At 40.5% G+C, this 22046-nt stretch overlaps 1 protein-coding gene across 1 annotated transcript in view; it reads left to right on the top strand.

Moving 5' to 3' along the window:
* The window catches only part of LOC134712816 (uncharacterized), a 55054-nt gene that overhangs the window by 18493 nt on the left and 14515 nt on the right, over window positions 1–22046 (top strand). The gene's annotated exons all lie outside the window — the stretch shown is intronic.

Raw genomic sequence — 22046 nt, 5'->3', positions numbered from 1 at the left:
CCGTAGGGATATACCGAAGAGTACCGAATGTGTAGTTGATATGAAAAATACGTAAATGGGCAACTTTGAACCTCTGTGGTGGCCAGACGGGCCCGGATCCCAGAAAAATATTTAAGTGGGGAATAGCTTGGGTTAATACCTTTAAAATGAGCTAGGTCCGATTCGGAACTTTGCCGTAGGGATATACCGAAGAGTACCGAATGTGTAGTTGATATGAAAAATACGTAAATGGGCAACTTTGAACCTCTGTGGTGGCCAGACAGGCCCGGATCCCAGAAAAATATTTAAGTGGGAAATAGCTTGGGTTACTACCTTTAAAATGAGCTAGGTCCGGTTCGGAACTTTGCCGTAGGGATATACCGAAGAGTACCGAATGTGTAGTTGATATGAAAAATACGTAAATGGGCAACTTTGAACCTCTGTGGTGGCCAGACGGGCCCGGATCCCAGAAAAATATTTAAGTGGGGAATAGCTTGGGTTAATACCTTTAAAATGAGCTAGGTCCGATTCGGAACTTTGCCGTAGGGATATACCGAAGAGTACCGAATGTGTAGTTGATATGAAAAATACGTAAATGGGCAACTTTGAACCTCTGTGGTGGCCAGACAGGCCCGGATCCCAGAAAAATATTTAAGTGGGAAATAGCTTGGGTTACTACCTTTAAAATGAGCTAGGTCCGGTTCGGAACTTTGCCGTAGGGATATACCGAAGAGTACCGAATGTGTAGTTGATATGAAAAATACGTAAATGGGCAACTTTGAACCTCTGTGGTGGCCAGACGGGCCCGGATCCCAGAAAAATATTTAAGTGGGGAATAGCTTGGGTTAATACCTTTAAAATGAGCTAGGTCCGATTCGGAACTTTGCCGTAGGGATATACCGAAGAGTACCGAATGTGTAGTTGATATGAAAAATACGTAAATGGGCAACTTTGAACCTCTGTGGTGGCCAGACAGGCCCGGATCCCAGAAAAATATTTAAGTGGGAAATAGCTTGGGTTACTACCTTTAAAATGAGCTAGGTCCGGTTCGGAACTTTGCCGTAGGGATATACCGAAGAGTACCGAATGTGTAGTTGATATGAAAAATACGTAAATGGGCAACTTTGAACCTCTGTGGTGGCCAGACGGGCCCGGATCCCAGAAAAATATTTAAGTGGGGAATAGCTTGGGTTAATACCTTTAAAATGAGCTAGGTCCGATTCGGAACTTTGCCGTAGGGATATACCGAAGAGTACCGAATGTGTAGTTGATATGAAAAATACGTAAATGGGCAACTTTGAACCTCTGTGGTGGCCAGACAGGCCCGGATCCCAGAAAAATATTTAAGTGGGAAATAGCTTGGGTTACTACCTTTAAAATGAGCTAGGTCCGGTTCGGAACTTTGCCGTAGGGATATACCGAAGAGTACCGAATGTGTAGTTGATATGAAAAATACGTAAATGGGCAACTTTGAACCTCTGTGGTGGCCAGACGGGCCCGGATCCCAGAAAAATATTTAAGTGGGGAATAGCTTGGGTTAATACCTTTAAAATGAGCTAGGTCCGATTCGGAACTTTGCCGTAGGGATATACCGAAGAGTACCGAATGTGTAGTTGATATGAAAAATACGTAAATGGGCAACTTTGAACCTCTGTGGTGGCCAGACAGGCCCGGATCCCAGAAAAATATTTAAGTGGGAAATAGCTTGGGTTACTACCTTTAAAATGAGCTAGGTCCGGTTCGGAACTTTGCCGTAGGGATATACCGAAGAGTACCGAATGTGTAGTTGATATGAAAAATACGTAAATGGGCAACTTTGAACCTCTGTGGTGGCCAGACGGGCCCGGATCCCAGAAAAATATTTAAGTGGGGAATAGCTTGGGTTAATACCTTTAAAATGAGCTAGGTCCGATTCGGAACTTTGCCGTAGGGATATACCGAAGAGTACCGAATGTGTAGTTGATATGAAAAATACGTAAATGGGCAACTTTGAACCTCTGTGGTGGCCAGACAGGCCCGGATCCCAGAAAAATATTTAAGTGGGAAATAGCTTGGGTTACTACCTTTAAAATGAGCTAGGTCCGGTTCGGAACTTTGCCGTAGGGATATACCGAAGAGTACCGAATGTGTAGTTGATATGAAAAATACGTAAATGGGCAACTTTGAACCTCTGTGGTGGCCAGACGGGCCCGGATCCCAGAAAAATATTTAAGTGGGGAATAGCTTGGGTTAATACCTTTAAAATGAGCTAGGTCCGATTCGGAACTTTGCCGTAGGGATATACCGAAGAGTACCGAATGTGTAGTTGATATGAAAAATACGTAAATGGGCAACTTTGAACCTCTGTGGTGGCCAGACAGGCCCGGATCCCAGAAAAATATTTAAGTGGGAAATAGCTTGGGTTACTACCTTTAAAATGAGCTAGGTCCGGTTCGGAACTTTGCCGTAGGGATATACCGAAGAGTACCGAATGTGTAGTTGATATGAAAAATACGTAAATGGGCAACTTTGAACCTCTGTGGTGGCCAGACGGGCCCGGATCCCAGAAAAATATTTAAGTGGGGAATAGCTTGGGTTAATACCTTTAAAATGAGCTAGGTCCGATTCGGAACTTTGCCGTAGGGATATACCGAAGAGTACCGAATGTGTAGTTGATATGAAAAATACGTAAATGGGCAACTTTGAACCTCTGTGGTGGCCAGACAGGCCCGGATCCCAGAAAAATATTTAAGTGGGAAATAGCTTGGGTTACTACCTTTAAAATGAGCTAGGTCCGGTTCGGAACTTTGCCGTAGGGATATACCGAAGAGTACCGAATGTGTAGTTGATATGAAAAATACGTAAATGGGCAACTTTGAACCTCTGTGGTGGCCAGACGGGCCCGGATCCCAGAAAAATATTTAAGTGGGGAATAGCTTGGGTTAATACCTTTAAAATGAGCTAGGTCCGATTCGGAACTTTGCCGTAGGGATATACCGAAGAGTACCGAATGTGTAGTTGATATGAAAAATACGTAAATGGGCAACTTTGAACCTCTGTGGTGGCCAGACAGGCCCGGATCCCAGAAAAATATTTAAGTGGGAAATAGCTTGGGTTACTACCTTTAAAATGAGCTAGGTCCGGTTCGGAACTTTGCCGTAGGGATATACCGAAGAGTACCGAATGTGTAGTTGATATGAAAAATACGTAAATGGGCAACTTTGAACCTCTGTGGTGGCCAGACGGGCCCGGATCCCAGAAAAATATTTAAGTGGGGAATAGCTTGGGTTAATACCTTTAAAATGAGCTAGGTCCGATTCGGAACTTTGCCGTAGGGATATACCGAAGAGTACCGAATGTGTAGTTGATATGAAAAATACGTAAATGGGCAACTTTGAACCTCTGTGGTGGCCAGACAGGCCCGGATCCCAGAAAAATATTTAAGTGGGAAATAGCTTGGGTTACTACCTTTAAAATGAGCTAGGTCCGGTTCGGAACTTTGCCGTAGGGATATACCGAAGAGTACCGAATGTGTAGTTGATATGAAAAATACGTAAATGGGCAACTTTGAACCTCTGTGGTGGCCAGACGGGCCCGGATCCCAGAAAAATATTTAAGTGGGGAATAGCTTGGGTTAATACCTTTAAAATGAGCTAGGTCCGATTCGGAACTTTGCCGTAGGGATATACCGAAGAGTACCGAATGTGTAGTTGATATGAAAAATACGTAAATGGGCAACTTTGAACCTCTGTGGTGGCCAGACAGGCCCGGATCCCAGAAAAATATTTAAGTGGGAAATAGCTTGGGTTACTACCTTTAAAATGAGCTAGGTCCGGTTCGGAACTTTGCCGTAGGGATATACCGAAGAGTACCGAATGTGTAGTTGATATGAAAAATACGTAAATGGGCAACTTTGAACCTCTGTGGTGGCCAGACGGGCCCGGATCCCAGAAAAATATTTAAGTGGGGAATAGCTTGGGTTAATACCTTTAAAATGAGCTAGGTCCGATTCGGAACTTTGCCGTAGGGATATACCGAAGAGTACCGAATGTGTAGTTGATATGAAAAATACGTAAATGGGCAACTTTGAACCTCTGTGGTGGCCAGACAGGCCCGGATCCCAGAAAAATATTTAAGTGGGAAATAGCTTGGGTTACTACCTTTAAAATGAGCTAGGTCCGGTTCGGAACTTTGCCGTAGGGATATACCGAAGAGTACCGAATGTGTAGTTGATATGAAAAATACGTAAATGGGCAACTTTGAACCTCTGTGGTGGCCAGACGGGCCCGGATCCCAGAAAAATATTTAAGTGGGGAATAGCTTGGGTTAATACCTTTAAAATGAGCTAGGTCCGATTCGGAACTTTGCCGTAGGGATATACCGAAGAGTACCGAATGTGTAGTTGATATGAAAAATACGTAAATGGGCAACTTTGAACCTCTGTGGTGGCCAGACAGGCCCGGATCCCAGAAAAATATTTAAGTGGGAAATAGCTTGGGTTACTACCTTTAAAATGAGCTAGGTCCGGTTCGGAACTTTGCCGTAGGGATATACCGAAGAGTACCGAATGTGTAGTTGATATGAAAAATACGTAAATGGGCAACTTTGAACCTCTGTGGTGGCCAGACGGGCCCGGATCCCAGAAAAATATTTAAGTGGGGAATAGCTTGGGTTAATACCTTTAAAATGAGCTAGGTCCGATTCGGAACTTTGCCGTAGGGATATACCGAAGAGTACCGAATGTGTAGTTGATATGAAAAATACGTAAATGGGCAACTTTGAACCTCTGTGGTGGCCAGACAGGCCCGGATCCCAGAAAAATATTTAAGTGGGAAATAGCTTGGGTTACTACCTTTAAAATGAGCTAGGTCCGGTTCGGAACTTTGCCGTAGGGATATACCGAAGAGTACCGAATGTGTAGTTGATATGAAAAATACGTAAATGGGCAACTTTGAACCTCTGTGGTGGCCAGACGGGCCCGGATCCCAGAAAAATATTTAAGTGGGGAATAGCTTGGGTTAATACCTTTAAAATGAGCTAGGTCCGATTCGGAACTTTGCCGTAGGGATATACCGAAGAGTACCGAATGTGTAGTTGATATGAAAAATACGTAAATGGGCAACTTTGAACCTCTGTGGTGGCCAGACAGGCCCGGATCCCAGAAAAATATTTAAGTGGGAAATAGCTTGGGTTACTACCTTTAAAATGAGCTAGGTCCGGTTCGGAACTTTGCCGTAGGGATATACCGAAGAGTACCGAATGTGTAGTTGATATGAAAAATACGTAAATGGGCAACTTTGAACCTCTGTGGTGGCCAGACGGGCCCGGATCCCAGAAAAATATTTAAGTGGGGAATAGCTTGGGTTAATACCTTTAAAATGAGCTAGGTCCGATTCGGAACTTTGCCGTAGGGATATACCGAAGAGTACCGAATGTGTAGTTGATATGAAAAATACGTAAATGGGCAACTTTGAACCTCTGTGGTGGCCAGACAGGCCCGGATCCCAGAAAAATATTTAAGTGGGAAATAGCTTGGGTTACTACCTTTAAAATGAGCTAGGTCCGGTTCGGAACTTTGCCGTAGGGATATACCGAAGAGTACCGAATGTGTAGTTGATATGAAAAATACGTAAATGGGCAACTTTGAACCTCTGTGGTGGCCAGACGGGCCCGGATCCCAGAAAAATATTTAAGTGGGGAATAGCTTGGGTTAATACCTTTAAAATGAGCTAGGTCCGATTCGGAACTTTGCCGTAGGGATATACCGAAGAGTACCGAATGTGTAGTTGATATGAAAAATACGTAAATGGGCAACTTTGAACCTCTGTGGTGGCCAGACAGGCCCGGATCCCAGAAAAATATTTAAGTGGGAAATAGCTTGGGTTACTACCTTTAAAATGAGCTAGGTCCGGTTCGGAACTTTGCCGTAGGGATATACCGAAGAGTACCGAATGTGTAGTTGATATGAAAAATACGTAAATGGGCAACTTTGAACCTCTGTGGTGGCCAGACGGGCCCGGATCCCAGAAAAATATTTAAGTGGGGAATAGCTTGGGTTAATACCTTTAAAATGAGCTAGGTCCGATTCGGAACTTTGCCGTAGGGATATACCGAAGAGTACCGAATGTGTAGTTGATATGAAAAATACGTAAATGGGCAACTTTGAACCTCTGTGGTGGCCAGACAGGCCCGGATCCCAGAAAAATATTTAAGTGGGAAATAGCTTGGGTTACTACCTTTAAAATGAGCTAGGTCCGGTTCGGAACTTTGCCGTAGGGATATACCGAAGAGTACCGAATGTGTAGTTGATATGAAAAATACGTAAATGGGCAACTTTGAACCTCTGTGGTGGCCAGACGGGCCCGGATCCCAGAAAAATATTTAAGTGGGGAATAGCTTGGGTTAATACCTTTAAAATGAGCTAGGTCCGATTCGGAACTTTGCCGTAGGGATATACCGAAGAGTACCGAATGTGTAGTTGATATGAAAAATACGTAAATGGGCAACTTTGAACCTCTGTGGTGGCCAGACAGGCCCGGATCCCAGAAAAATATTTAAGTGGGAAATAGCTTGGGTTACTACCTTTAAAATGAGCTAGGTCCGGTTCGGAACTTTGCCGTAGGGATATACCGAAGAGTACCGAATGTGTAGTTGATATGAAAAATACGTAAATGGGCAACTTTGAACCTCTGTGGTGGCCAGACGGGCCCGGATCCCAGAAAAATATTTAAGTGGGGAATAGCTTGGGTTAATACCTTTAAAATGAGCTAGGTCCGATTCGGAACTTTGCCGTAGGGATATACCGAAGAGTACCGAATGTGTAGTTGATATGAAAAATACGTAAATGGGCAACTTTGAACCTCTGTGGTGGCCAGACAGGCCCGGATCCCAGAAAAATATTTAAGTGGGAAATAGCTTGGGTTACTACCTTTAAAATGAGCTAGGTCCGGTTCGGAACTTTGCCGTAGGGATATACCGAAGAGTACCGAATGTGTAGTTGATATGAAAAATACGTAAATGGGCAACTTTGAACCTCTGTGGTGGCCAGACGGGCCCGGATCCCAGAAAAATATTTAAGTGGGGAATAGCTTGGGTTAATACCTTTAAAATGAGCTAGGTCCGATTCGGAACTTTGCCGTAGGGATATACCGAAGAGTACCGAATGTGTAGTTGATATGAAAAATACGTAAATGGGCAACTTTGAACCTCTGTGGTGGCCAGACAGGCCCGGATCCCAGAAAAATATTTAAGTGGGAAATAGCTTGGGTTACTACCTTTAAAATGAGCTAGGTCCGGTTCGGAACTTTGCCGTAGGGATATACCGAAGAGTACCGAATGTGTAGTTGATATGAAAAATACGTAAATGGGCAACTTTGAACCTCTGTGGTGGCCAGACGGGCCCGGATCCCAGAAAAATATTTAAGTGGGGAATAGCTTGGGTTAATACCTTTAAAATGAGCTAGGTCCGATTCGGAACTTTGCCGTAGGGATATACCGAAGAGTACCGAATGTGTAGTTGATATGAAAAATACGTAAATGGGCAACTTTGAACCTCTGTGGTGGCCAGACAGGCCCGGATCCCAGAAAAATATTTAAGTGGGAAATAGCTTGGGTTACTACCTTTAAAATGAGCTAGGTCCGGTTCGGAACTTTGCCGTAGGGATATACCGAAGAGTACCGAATGTGTAGTTGATATGAAAAATACGTAAATGGGCAACTTTGAACCTCTGTGGTGGCCAGACGGGCCCGGATCCCAGAAAAATATTTAAGTGGGGAATAGCTTGGGTTAATACCTTTAAAATGAGCTAGGTCCGATTCGGAACTTTGCCGTAGGGATATACCGAAGAGTACCGAATGTGTAGTTGATATGAAAAATACGTAAATGGGCAACTTTGAACCTCTGTGGTGGCCAGACAGGCCCGGATCCCAGAAAAATATTTAAGTGGGAAATAGCTTGGGTTACTACCTTTAAAATGAGCTAGGTCCGGTTCGGAACTTTGCCGTAGGGATATACCGAAGAGTACCGAATGTGTAGTTGATATGAAAAATACGTAAATGGGCAACTTTGAACCTCTGTGGTGGCCAGACGGGCCCGGATCCCAGAAAAATATTTAAGTGGGGAATAGCTTGGGTTAATACCTTTAAAATGAGCTAGGTCCGATTCGGAACTTTGCCGTAGGGATATACCGAAGAGTACCGAATGTGTAGTTGATATGAAAAATACGTAAATGGGCAACTTTGAACCTCTGTGGTGGCCAGACAGGCCCGGATCCCAGAAAAATATTTAAGTGGGAAATAGCTTGGGTTACTACCTTTAAAATGAGCTAGGTCCGGTTCGGAACTTTGCCGTAGGGATATACCGAAGAGTACCGAATGTGTAGTTGATATGAAAAATACGTAAATGGGCAACTTTGAACCTCTGTGGTGGCCAGACGGGCCCGGATCCCAGAAAAATATTTAAGTGGGGAATAGCTTGGGTTAATACCTTTAAAATGAGCTAGGTCCGATTCGGAACTTTGCCGTAGGGATATACCGAAGAGTACCGAATGTGTAGTTGATATGAAAAATACGTAAATGGGCAACTTTGAACCTCTGTGGTGGCCAGACAGGCCCGGATCCCAGAAAAATATTTAAGTGGGAAATAGCTTGGGTTACTACCTTTAAAATGAGCTAGGTCCGGTTCGGAACTTTGCCGTAGGGATATACCGAAGAGTACCGAATGTGTAGTTGATATGAAAAATACGTAAATGGGCAACTTTGAACCTCTGTGGTGGCCAGACGGGCCCGGATCCCAGAAAAATATTTAAGTGGGGAATAGCTTGGGTTAATACCTTTAAAATGAGCTAGGTCCGATTCGGAACTTTGCCGTAGGGATATACCGAAGAGTACCGAATGTGTAGTTGATATGAAAAATACGTAAATGGGCAACTTTGAACCTCTGTGGTGGCCAGACAGGCCCGGATCCCAGAAAAATATTTAAGTGGGAAATAGCTTGGGTTACTACCTTTAAAATGAGCTAGGTCCGGTTCGGAACTTTGCCGTAGGGATATACCGAAGAGTACCGAATGTGTAGTTGATATGAAAAATACGTAAATGGGCAACTTTGAACCTCTGTGGTGGCCAGACGGGCCCGGATCCCAGAAAAATATTTAAGTGGGGAATAGCTTGGGTTAATACCTTTAAAATGAGCTAGGTCCGATTCGGAACTTTGCCGTAGGGATATACCGAAGAGTACCGAATGTGTAGTTGATATGAAAAATACGTAAATGGGCAACTTTGAACCTCTGTGGTGGCCAGACAGGCCCGGATCCCAGAAAAATATTTAAGTGGGAAATAGCTTGGGTTACTACCTTTAAAATGAGCTAGGTCCGGTTCGGAACTTTGCCGTAGGGATATACCGAAGAGTACCGAATGTGTAGTTGATATGAAAAATACGTAAATGGGCAACTTTGAACCTCTGTGGTGGCCAGACGGGCCCGGATCCCAGAAAAATATTTAAGTGGGGAATAGCTTGGGTTAATACCTTTAAAATGAGCTAGGTCCGATTCGGAACTTTGCCGTAGGGATATACCGAAGAGTACCGAATGTGTAGTTGATATGAAAAATACGTAAATGGGCAACTTTGAACCTCTGTGGTGGCCAGACAGGCCCGGATCCCAGAAAAATATTTAAGTGGGAAATAGCTTGGGTTACTACCTTTAAAATGAGCTAGGTCCGGTTCGGAACTTTGCCGTAGGGATATACCGAAGAGTACCGAATGTGTAGTTGATATGAAAAATACGTAAATGGGCAACTTTGAACCTCTGTGGTGGCCAGACGGGCCCGGATCCCAGAAAAATATTTAAGTGGGGAATAGCTTGGGTTAATACCTTTAAAATGAGCTAGGTCCGATTCGGAACTTTGCCGTAGGGATATACCGAAGAGTACCGAATGTGTAGTTGATATGAAAAATACGTAAATGGGCAACTTTGAACCTCTGTGGTGGCCAGACAGGCCCGGATCCCAGAAAAATATTTAAGTGGGAAATAGCTTGGGTTACTACCTTTAAAATGAGCTAGGTCCGGTTCGGAACTTTGCCGTAGGGATATACCGAAGAGTACCGAATGTGTAGTTGATATGAAAAATACGTAAATGGGCAACTTTGAACCTCTGTGGTGGCCAGACGGGCCCGGATCCCAGAAAAATATTTAAGTGGGGAATAGCTTGGGTTAATACCTTTAAAATGAGCTAGGTCCGATTCGGAACTTTGCCGTAGGGATATACCGAAGAGTACCGAATGTGTAGTTGATATGAAAAATACGTAAATGGGCAACTTTGAACCTCTGTGGTGGCCAGACAGGCCCGGATCCCAGAAAAATATTTAAGTGGGAAATAGCTTGGGTTACTACCTTTAAAATGAGCTAGGTCCGGTTCGGAACTTTGCCGTAGGGATATACCGAAGAGTACCGAATGTGTAGTTGATATGAAAAATACGTAAATGGGCAACTTTGAACCTCTGTGGTGGCCAGACGGGCCCGGATCCCAGAAAAATATTTAAGTGGGGAATAGCTTGGGTTAATACCTTTAAAATGAGCTAGGTCCGATTCGGAACTTTGCCGTAGGGATATACCGAAGAGTACCGAATGTGTAGTTGATATGAAAAATACGTAAATGGGCAACTTTGAACCTCTGTGGTGGCCAGACAGGCCCGGATCCCAGAAAAATATTTAAGTGGGAAATAGCTTGGGTTACTACCTTTAAAATGAGCTAGGTCCGGTTCGGAACTTTGCCGTAGGGATATACCGAAGAGTACCGAATGTGTAGTTGATATGAAAAATACGTAAATGGGCAACTTTGAACCTCTGTGGTGGCCAGACAGGCCCGGATCCCAGAAAAATATTTAAGTGGGAAATAGCTTGGGTTACTACCTTTAAAATGAGCTAGGTCCGGTTCGGAACTTTGCCGTAGGGATATACCGAAGAGTACCGAATGTGTAGTTGATATGAAAAATACGTAAATGGGCAACTTTGAACCTCTGTGGTGGCCAGACGGGCCCGGATCCCAGAAAAATATTTAAGTGGGGAATAGCTTGGGTTAATACCTTTAAAATGAGCTAGGTCCGATTCGGAACTTTGCCGTAGGGATATACCGAAGAGTACCGAATGTGTAGTTGATATGAAAAATACGTAAATGGGCAACTTTGAACCTCTGTGGTGGCCAGACAGGCCCGGATCCCAGAAAAATATTTAAGTGGGAAATAGCTTGGGTTACTACCTTTAAAATGAGCTAGGTCCGGTTCGGAACTTTGCCGTAGGGATATACCGAACAGTACCGAATGTGTAGTTGATATGAAAAATACGTAAATGGGCAACTTTGAACCTCTGTGGTGGCCAGACGGGCCCGGATCCCAGAAAAATATTTAAGTGGGGAATAGCTTGGGTTAATACCTTTAAAATGAGCTAGGTCCGGTTCGGAACTTTGCCGTAAGGATATACCGAAGAGTACCGAATGTGTAGTTGATATGAAAAATACGTAAATGGGCAACTTTGAACCTCTGTGGTGGCCAGACGGGCCCGGATCCCAGAAAAATATTTAAGTGGGGAATAGCTCGGGTTACTACCTTTAAAATGAGCTAGGTCCGGTTCGGAACTTTGCCGTAGGGATATACCGAAGAGTACCGAATGTGTAGTTGATATGAAAAATACGTAAATGGGCAACTTTGAACCTCTGTGGTGGCCAGACGGGCCCGGATCCCAGAAAAATATTTAAGTGGGGAATAGCTTGGGTTAAAACCTTTAAAATGAGCTAGGTCCGGTTCGGAACTTTGCCGTAAGGATATACCGAAGAGTACCGAATGTGTAGTTGATATGAAAAATACGTAAATGGGCAACTTTGAACCTCTGTGGTGGCCAGACGGGCCCGGATCCCAGAAAAATATTTAAGTGGGGAATAGCCTGGGTCAATACCTTTAAAATGAGCTAGATCTGGTTCGGAACTTTGCCGTAGGGATATGCCGAAAATTACCGAATGTGTGTCTTGTATGGAAAATACGTAAATGGGCGACTTTGAACCTCTGTGGTGGCTAGACGGGCCCGGATCCCAGAAAAATATTTAAGTTGGGAATAGCCTGAATCAAGACCTTTGAAATGAGCTAGGTCCAGTTCGGAACTTTGCCGTAGGTATATGCCGAAAAGTACCGAATGTGTGTTTGAAAATTTTCCGTAGTGATATCCCGTGAAGTACTTAATGTGATGTTGGTAAGGACAGTACTTCCAGGGGAAACATTGGTCCCTCATAACAAGAAATGTGTCACAGTCAAAGATGCATTACAAACGTTCATCACACCATCATGGGTTGTTCCAAAGCTATGAACAGATAAAGGTGCTGAACTTTGCAGCAAAGAGGCTGAAGAGTTTCGTCAGAAACAACATTGAACTGTACTCTACCGAGAATGAAGAAAAAACAAGTTTCTTTGAATGTTGGATGAGAACCATGAAAATTGTCTTTTTAAAATACTTTTGGCTTATTCTACGCGTACTAACATCGATGTGTTGAATAATCTCGTTCATCAGTATAACACCTCCAAACGTAGATCCATCAAGATGACTCCTTTTAATGACAGTTAAACTGAACACGAACACAAAGTGTACGGAACTTTTATGGTAATCTTCTTCCAATAAAACAGGGTAAATCTAAAGTAGTCGATACAGTTTGAAGTACTTTTTAAGAAAAGCGTGTTTAAAAAGGAATACATCCTTAGGTGGACCGAGGAAGTCTTAACTTTGTCCCACGTATAGAACACTCAAACCCAAACGTATGAAGTCTACGTAAAAGGGTCCTTAACTTCAGAAAAACGAACCAAGGGTGGTTTGAAATAGATCTTTCTTCAATGGAAAATGTACTTTAAGTCCTTTAATTCTTGTATTAAACTTTCAGATTTGCAGTAACAACCTTTTAGCAAGTATAGTCTTTGGCAGTTTGCACAAGATCATAAAGGCTACTTTCACTATGCGAGCAATATGGTGAAGGCTTAAACATCTGGGTTATATCTTTACCAGGTGAAGAACCACCTAGGGTTTTTGATCTCACACCAGCATGTTTCAATAAATCACAGATCAACAGACTCTCTCGATCTTCCTTGTTTTGCTCTTAAGCTTCTATTGACAATGGACGTTCCAAGAGTGCATCAATGTTTTTATGTGTCAAGTTCATAATCTTATGTACCTAAAGTTTTTGTTGCAGAGGGGTCTTAAACTCATCTACCTTTTTCTCAAGTTCTTTAATGGTTGTTATAAAATCTTTCTCTGGTCGTTTTATATCCGTCTCCAATAGGTTACACTGGGATTGTAATGTATTTCTCAATTTCCATAGAATCCAAAATTGTCTGTCATGTGTTGTAGCAGATCTTGATTTCAAGAAATTTACCATTACGTAGGGAGGGAAGGAAGTTTTATGGTCGGGTTGTTGTTTCTGTGACACATTCCGCATTTTCAGTCTCATCTTTATTTGCTAGTTGTCGTCCAATAGGGTTACATGTCCCATAACGGTAGGATAAAAAGGTTGGGAAAGTAGGGTAATCCGCATTAACAAACTTCTCAAATATGAAATGTTTTAACTGTTCTCTACAATTTCCCATTGAGAGTGGGTTTTTTGGAAGTAGAATGTTGTGTTCACGTAACACTTATTTTAAGTTTTCGAGCCTCCAAACGGGCGCGAAATTGCATTCATCTTTCAATATCATTCATATTATTTTAACATATGATAAATGTTGTTGTTCCTTATATAACAATATGTTTTAGAGGTTTGATGAATCCAGGGATTGTTACTTCTATCACCATACGTCTCTTAGGTATTCGTTTTCAATTTGAAAATGTCCATGCACCAGTGTTCTGATTCCATGTAACGTGTGTCATCTTGTGTGTTAGTTTCTTAAGTCATCACGATTTAAATGTAACTGCGAATGACGTTCATTTTTCTATGACAACTTTAGTAGGTAAAAAAGCACGGCTGGTAATGGTTACACGGAATATTCTGTCGATTGACCTGTTTGGTTTATCCTTTAGCGTTCCTTGTGTTTTGACCATCTTTCATTCGATATAAAAACATCTTGCACGAAGCCCTACAAACTCAGCAATCATTTGACTACCAAATGTATCTTCAAACACACCAATCACTATTTGCTGACGTTATTTGGAATTCAACGATAGGTTGTTCGTACAATAGTTAAGTGTGTCAAACTTGTTTGAATTTGAGATACCATGTCTTAAGAAAGTCGTCAGTTTGAATTTAATAGACTAAATTATCAGTGTCGGTAAACAATATTCGAACTTTGTTCCCGAAGGTTTCATAATGAATGTCGTACATTAAAATCTTTGAAATGTCTAAGATGCATGCTCCCAAATACACAGGCTTGTCATGTGTACGATTGTTTTTCGGTAGTCACTTATTTCATATTCATCCGTTTGAGTATGTGTACCATGGTATTTCCAAACTTTGTTCAGACAGGGTGCGAGTGGTAGTTATGGTTATAAGGTGAATATTCAGGTAAATGCAAATTTCAAGCCTACATGATTGTTTAAATTTTAACACATGATACACTTTTGCTAATACCAACCCATTTGAATAACTCTGTTTCAAATTTTTATCATAAAGAACATACTGTACACCTTTGTCGGATTTGAATACGGTACCAACTTTGTTCATGTGAAAACTATAAATCGTTTAGCTTATCGTAAAGGTCGACTGAGTAACCAAATCCCATTCAATTGTGTACCCAACCTCATCCTCCTCTTTCCACATGTCAATGACTTCAAAGTCGTCCACTAATTCAAAACCCTTGTTGGCTACGGTTCTGACATAGCCAACACATACTCATAGTTAGTACTACTAGTTAAGTATTCCAAAAAAAGTCATTGGGAACGTTGTGGAGGGTCGCATTCATGTATGTATTTGTTGTTGGCCACCCAATGTCGATGGCTTATTTGAGCACAGTCCCCTATCGTGTTGCTTATTCAAACAGAAGTAACATGTCTGGGTCGTGTAACAATTGTGATCTAACTTTGCTTATATTTAACGCCGAATCGTAAGCTATCCATGGTGTGTGTAATAATGAAATACATCAAGGCCCGTAAGCTTTTAAACAAATGACACTAGTTTTCAAATATATCATCCAATTGCACAACGTCTCTTTTCCAGTACACATCACGGTAGTCTTGTAATGTTTGACAATTAAATCTAATTTACACATGTTTTGCTTGAGCATAGTCAGCCACAATAATGTGTTCATTGTTAAGTCGGTTGTAAAACTGGTCAGCAGATGGTAGTTGTATTTTCTTCTTCTTATGATGACCCTTCATGAAATCGTAAGGGTACACACTTTGTTTATCATTCATTCATAATGCTCCTAAAACAAGACTTCAATACCTTACATTGGTTCAGCTTTAAATGGCTAAATATATAAAATAACATAAACATACACTAATCAATGAATAGAATGTCTTACCCATCAACTTTCTTAGAAAGACTAATGTTCTCTTCATCGGTATTTGGAATGCAGTTCACTTCAAAAACAGTATACCCCAATGCCTTTACGAACAAGTGGGCGTCATACATTGTTAAGTTGTGAAATATAATGGAAACATAGGTAAGTAAGTTTAAATTACATTAATTATATGTGCTGCATCACGATACTTACGATCAAGTGGTCGCGATCACGCACTTTGCCTTCCCCTAATTCATCATCGTACATGTGACAACGTGAACTCGCTTTAAAACATTGGGGATCTTCTTCAGTCATCACCAGGTCTTTTTATCCATGAACAAGTCTGCAATGTCCTTCATCTCCTCTTCCTTACAAGCCACACATATATAACCATGTCACCCCCTGGGTACACTTTTGTTTCTTTGTATTTTCCAACATCATACCTGACGCGGTAGTAAAAAACCTGAAGGTGTATTTTATTGGTAAGCATTCGTGTGAGCTTTTGACTTGTCAGGTTGGCATGTGTCTATATGTTATAAGTAACATTAAACGTCACCATAATTAACATAAGGAAATCGCATTTTACTTTTACAGTTGTATATCTTATAAAATATCTTCTTCAGGTATCTTGATTTTCACTCCAGCCCTCTAATCCAAATACTAGTACTATGAATTTTCGTCTAAAATGTCTTCTCTCAAACAGTGCTTCTTACACTTTCGACAAAAAATACTTTAACATTGTAGATGACACTTTGGCTCTGAACAAATGTGATAAACTTTTTTTTATCTATCAGTAATGTTGTTTAGTTACATGTCTGCGTGGGTTCTGTCCTTTCCGATGTTCTTTGAAATTTTTCTCGGGTTCTTCATTTTTTCAATCGTTGTTGTTTATTTCAACACCATCATACCCAAACACGTTGATAGAAAAGCTAGTTCTAGTATTTAGCCTTTAAAATTGGTCAATGTGTTTCAAACACATGGGGGAAACTAAACCCTTATGGTTCAACAAATTTTCACGTTTTTTTTATATTGGCGCACTTTGTGTGTACTTTTCTGATTCACCTCTTTATGTCTACTTTTGATAACACAGCTCACGTTAATAATGGAGTTCTTTTGTGCTAGTTTTACTGAAAGGCGAATGTAAGATTTACCCTTTAGGGGTACAATTTATCCATATGAAGGTGTAATTCTACAATATGTCTTAACGGTCACCCCCTTCAATCACGTATGCAATATGCTATACTTTCATAACTTTGAACGTTAGTTAAGTGTCTTAGTTGGTTGATTCTGTAAAAATAACTTCAGTTGACCAAAAAATGGAACAACTTTCACCTGTTGCGGGGTTGGTTTTTACCAACTCTACTCGAAGCATTTACTGTACCTTCGATGCCTTCTTTACTTGTGTGCTTCTGACATTTTACTAATCAAATGTATGCAAAGCACTTCGACTTGCCTAAAAATGGTTCAATGGTCACTGTGGTAATTTTCTACCATCTTTCGCCTTAATAACAGATTCCTTTGCTATGTCTTGTTGAAGTCGTATTTCCTTAATCTAGATGTATAAGGTATTCCACGGTTGTTTTTGCTTGTAGTATGAATTCATTTTTAGGAAACACTTTTGTACGGGTTCACACATGATGCGTTGACATCAATAAGCTTTACCAGCACTTCCTTTGGTTTTCTTCTTTATCCTTTTAACCCAAAATCCTTTGCCAAGAGGGTACCCGTTTTAAGAAGTACACTTATAACCTGTAGGGCATCACTAGCCCTTATGAGACGTTGGGAATGATTTTCTGGTGAGTAACTACTCCGGAAAATATTTGTTTCCTTTATATTATTTTCATGCAAAATGTGACTTGTCTACCCAACTCAAGGTGGTTTTTGAAAAGTTCCTCTTGTACATATTTCTGCAAATATCGAAATGTTTCCAATTGTATTTTTTTAAATGATTGTGCCTTTTTGACTTGGTATTCTGAAAAGTACTCGCTGTCATACCCAATTGAATGCATCATTTTTCTAAAAACTTTGTTTATTTCTTTAACTCAACATACACTTATATATTCTTTACAGAAAAAAATCAATTGTAAATTCTCTTGAAAGGATTCTATGAAAATATGACTCTGTTTTATTAGCTAGGTATGACATCAGTTTTACTCGTATTTTTTTCATTTTAGGTAAGTTTTTATATCCTGTATAAATGCAATAAACTTACAGAACTTAGTGTAAATTAACAGCAGTCAGAATGTAACGTTTAATATTAACCCTGAAGTTTAAAGTAGCATCTCAGCAAACTTCCCAGATTAACAACACATTCGGTACTTCTCGGCACATTGCTACAGCAATGTTCCGAACCAGACCTAGCTCATTTCAATGGTATTGACCTGAACAGCTCCTTGCTTAAATATTTTTTTGGGATCCGGGCACGTCGGCCATCGAAAGGATTCAAAGTTGTGTTTTAACGTACTTTTCATTTTAACCACACAATCGGAACTTTTCGGCATACTATTATACCTACGACAAAGTTCCGAACTGGACCTAACTCATTTCAAAGGTATTGCCCAGCCTATTCCCAACTTAAATATTTTTCTAGGATCGGGGCCCGTCTAGCCACCACAGAGGTTCAAAGTTGCTCTTATAGCAAATTTTCATTATTAATCACACACTCGGTATATCCCAACGGCAAATGTCCGAACTGGACCTAGCTCATTTCAGAGGTCTTGTCCCAGGCTATTCCCCACTTAAATATTTTTTCTGGGATCCGGGCCCGTCTGGCCACCACAGAGGTTCAAAGTTGCCATTTACGTATTTTTCATATCAACTACACATTCGGTACTCTTCGGTATATCCCTACGGCAAAGTTCCAAACCGGACCTAGCTCATTTTAAAGGTAGTAACCCGAGCTATTCCCCACTTAAATATTTTTCTGGGATCCGGGCCCGTCTGGCCACCACGTTCAAAGTTGCCCATTTACGTATTTTTCATATCAACTACACATTCGGTACTCTTCGGTATATCCCTACGGCAAAGTTCCGAACCGGACCTAGCTCATTTTAAAGGTATTAACCCAAGCTATTCCCCACTTTAATATTTTTCTGGGACCCGGGCCCGTCTAGCCACCACAGAGGTTCAAAGTTGCCCATTTACGTATTTTTCATATCAACTACACATTCGGTACTCTTCGGTATATCCCTACGGCAAAGTTCCGAACCGGACCTAGCTCATTTTAAAGGTAGTAACCCAAGCTATTCCCGACTTAAATATTTTTCTGGGATCCGGGCCCGTCTGGCCACCACAGAGGTTCAATGTTGCCCATTTACGTATTTTTCATATCAACTACACATTCGGTACTCTTCGGTATATCCTTACGGCAAAGTTCCGAACCGGACCTAGCTCATTTTAAAGGTATTAACCCAAGCTATTCCCCACTTAAATATTTTTCTGGGATCCGGGCCCGTCTGGCCACCACAGAGGTTCAAAGTTGCCCATTTACGTATTTTTCATATCAACTACACATTCGGTACTCTTCAGTATATCCCTACGGCAAAGTTCCGAACCGGACCTAGCTCATTTTAAAGGTAGTAACCCGAGCTATTCCCCACTTAAATATTTTTCTGGGATCCGGGCCCGTATGGCCACCACAGAGGTTCAAAGTTGCCCATTTACGTATTTTTCATATCAACTACACATTCGGTACTCTTCGGTATATCCCTACGGCAAAGTTCCGACAGGACCTAGCTCATTTTAAAGGTAGTAACCCGAGCTATTCCCCACTTAAATATTTTTCTGGGATCCGGGCCCGTCTGGCCACCACAGAGGTTCAAAGTTGCCCATTTACGTATTTTTCATATCAACTACACATTCGGTACTCTTCGGTATATCCCTACGGCAAAGTTCCGAACCGGACCTAGCTCATTTTAAAGGTAGTAACCCAAGCTATTTCCCACTTAAATATTTTTCTGGGATCCGGGCCCGTCTGGCCACCACAGAGGTTCAAAGTTGCCCATTTACGTATTTTTCATATCAACTACACATTCGGTACTCTTCGGTATATCCCTACGGCAAAGTTCCGAATCGGACCTAGCTCATTTTAAAGGTATTAACCCAAGCTATTCCCCACTTAAATATTTTTCTGGGATCCGGGCCCGTCTGGCCACCACAGAGGTTCAAAGTTGCCCATTTATGTATTTTCAATACCTATAATCCAAGATCCTTATAGTCACGTTAATCTCTACACGCAATTTTATATACTACAGATTATATAGTATCGTTGCATTTGGTGTATTAAAACACCAGGGGTATAACTGTCATCTGAGCAGTCTCCCGTAGGTTTTCACAGTATATTTATTCTTTTTTTTGGCTTTCCATAGATATTTCTTTTTATATATTTTGGAATGTTTTTAGAGTGGCCGGCTTTAGTTTTAGTTCTATATATTATATGTTGAATTAAATCTTTGTTGAATCTCTCGTTTTATTGATAAAAATCTTTATTACATAAAGACAAATATGCATCTTATATAAGGGTTTATATTCGAGGACAACGAGAATTTACGACAGCTTGAAGGGGTCATAAAACTATTTGCGACGTAATTTTTTACTCCTGTTAACTATGAAATCATACTTTTGATTTTCAACTAAATTTTGATGTTGAACCGACTGCTAGCAACCGGTTGTATATTGAATATCGAATATCAAATAACAAACCGGCAGCTAATTTCACATACATATTCAAAACGTAATTAAATGCTTTTAGAAGCAGTACAAGCCGCGAAATTGTGGAATTCCGCTGTTAAACTTTATTTAACTAAGATTTAGCGATTTTTGGAACGTTTGAGTCTCATGCGGTTTTTTGGTTTTTAGACATATCGTCAAAATTGGCTGCGGGAAAAAAGTGGCTGCTAACTTGATTGGCCGATAAAAGTGGCTGCCAGCTTGAGTCTGGTTGAGGTAAAAGCCCTTTGGATTCTTCAGGTTAATTACAATGTATGGCTGTTCTAATTATCAGGAACACGTGCATTCATCACATCACTGATGCAGAATACTAGTAATTTTGTTTTATAACCAGTTCTACGTTAACTATTCGAAACAAAAACAAAATAGCGGTAAAAAAATAGATGTGGTATGATTGCCAATGAGACAACTCTCCAAAACAGATCAAATGACACAGAAATTAACAACTATAGGTCACCGCACGACCGAACGGACGGTATAAGGCTCTCATAGCTTTTATTGACGTTATACTTTACAAAATCATGAGTTTGGTTAAGCTATTTTCTTCTACTTCCTTTTTTTCCAAATATAATTGAAATTTAGAATTATTCCGAAAAAGTTGTACACCTAACTTCTGATAGAGGGGTTGAGGGAGTTGAATGTTTATGCAGAATTCATAGCAAGCGATGTTTAATGTTTAAAACACAAAAGAAAAAAATCTTCTAACGTTGAAAATAAATTTATTTGAAATAACAAAATCGTCAGACCCACGTGTAAAAATCGCGAAGTGGATAAGCATCTTATCTCCTTACGGACATTATATGAATTAAATAATTGTTTTTGTATGTACTGTAGTATTTCATCTTTTATTTATTAGTGAAATGGCATAATTGATAAGCTTAATATAAAGCATGTTGTTTGCTTCAGACATTGTTTAATTATATAAAGCATGTTGTTTGCTTCAGACATTGTTTAATTATATAAAGTATATTGTTTCCTCCTGATATTGTGTAATATGTGTTATCAGTTTGCACCTTTATTGTAGTATTAAGATTTCATGAGATGTAATTACCCGCACAAGGAGGTAGAATTGATTCACAACAGCAGGTCCAATTTATAATATTGTAATTACAGTTTTAGAATTGGTAGGCTGGTTGCAATCATATCTGCATATCCTTGTTATAGGAATGCAAGTTTAGAATGTAGCCGAGGCTTGTAATACCTCTATTATAAATGTGCTATATTTGGTGTGGGAGACATGGACCTAGTATAACTTGAATCTGTACAAGCAACAGTATGCTTCGACAACCTATCATTATAAACATGGTACATAGACATACAATCTTGTCGATCTTTATCTTGTTGATCTGTCTGTCAGTAATACCTGTATTCTTTCTTGTGTCTTTTAAAACAGTGGTATACTTCAAGGTTTTATAGAAGTATCTATCATCTAGTTTGACAATCTTTCTAGAATGATATAGCACCATACATAATGTACGGTCCTCTTTGACAGACATGTCGAATGGAGGAGACAAGACCAGATATATATTTATGTACAGATATGCACCTTGTGTATGACAGTAGTCATAACATACTATTTACATTGTAAATTTATTGGATTTACAAGAGCCATGTCTGCAGCAAAATAAATATATTTCTAATGAAGACATTTCAAGGTAACATTCAAAATATACATGCAGTTCAAAATTCATACATATCTCTGAATTACAAAACATATTATCGCCGATACAGACTTTCTGTGTTGAGGCGGCGTAAAGCAACCATCAATCAATTAATCATAACAGATTGTTTGGTATGTTAGTTTTACTGAAAGGACACAATTGATTATCTTGATATGAAGCAGATTGTTTCCTCCTGAAATTGTGTAACATCTATTATCAGATTGCACTTTATTGCAATA

This window comes from Mytilus trossulus, chromosome 3 (assembly GCF_036588685.1).
Source record: "Mytilus trossulus isolate FHL-02 chromosome 3, PNRI_Mtr1.1.1.hap1, whole genome shotgun sequence".
NCBI classification, from domain to species: domain Eukaryota; kingdom Metazoa; phylum Mollusca; class Bivalvia; order Mytilida; family Mytilidae; genus Mytilus; species Mytilus trossulus.
This window is presented reverse-complemented; position numbering and strand designations above follow the sequence as displayed.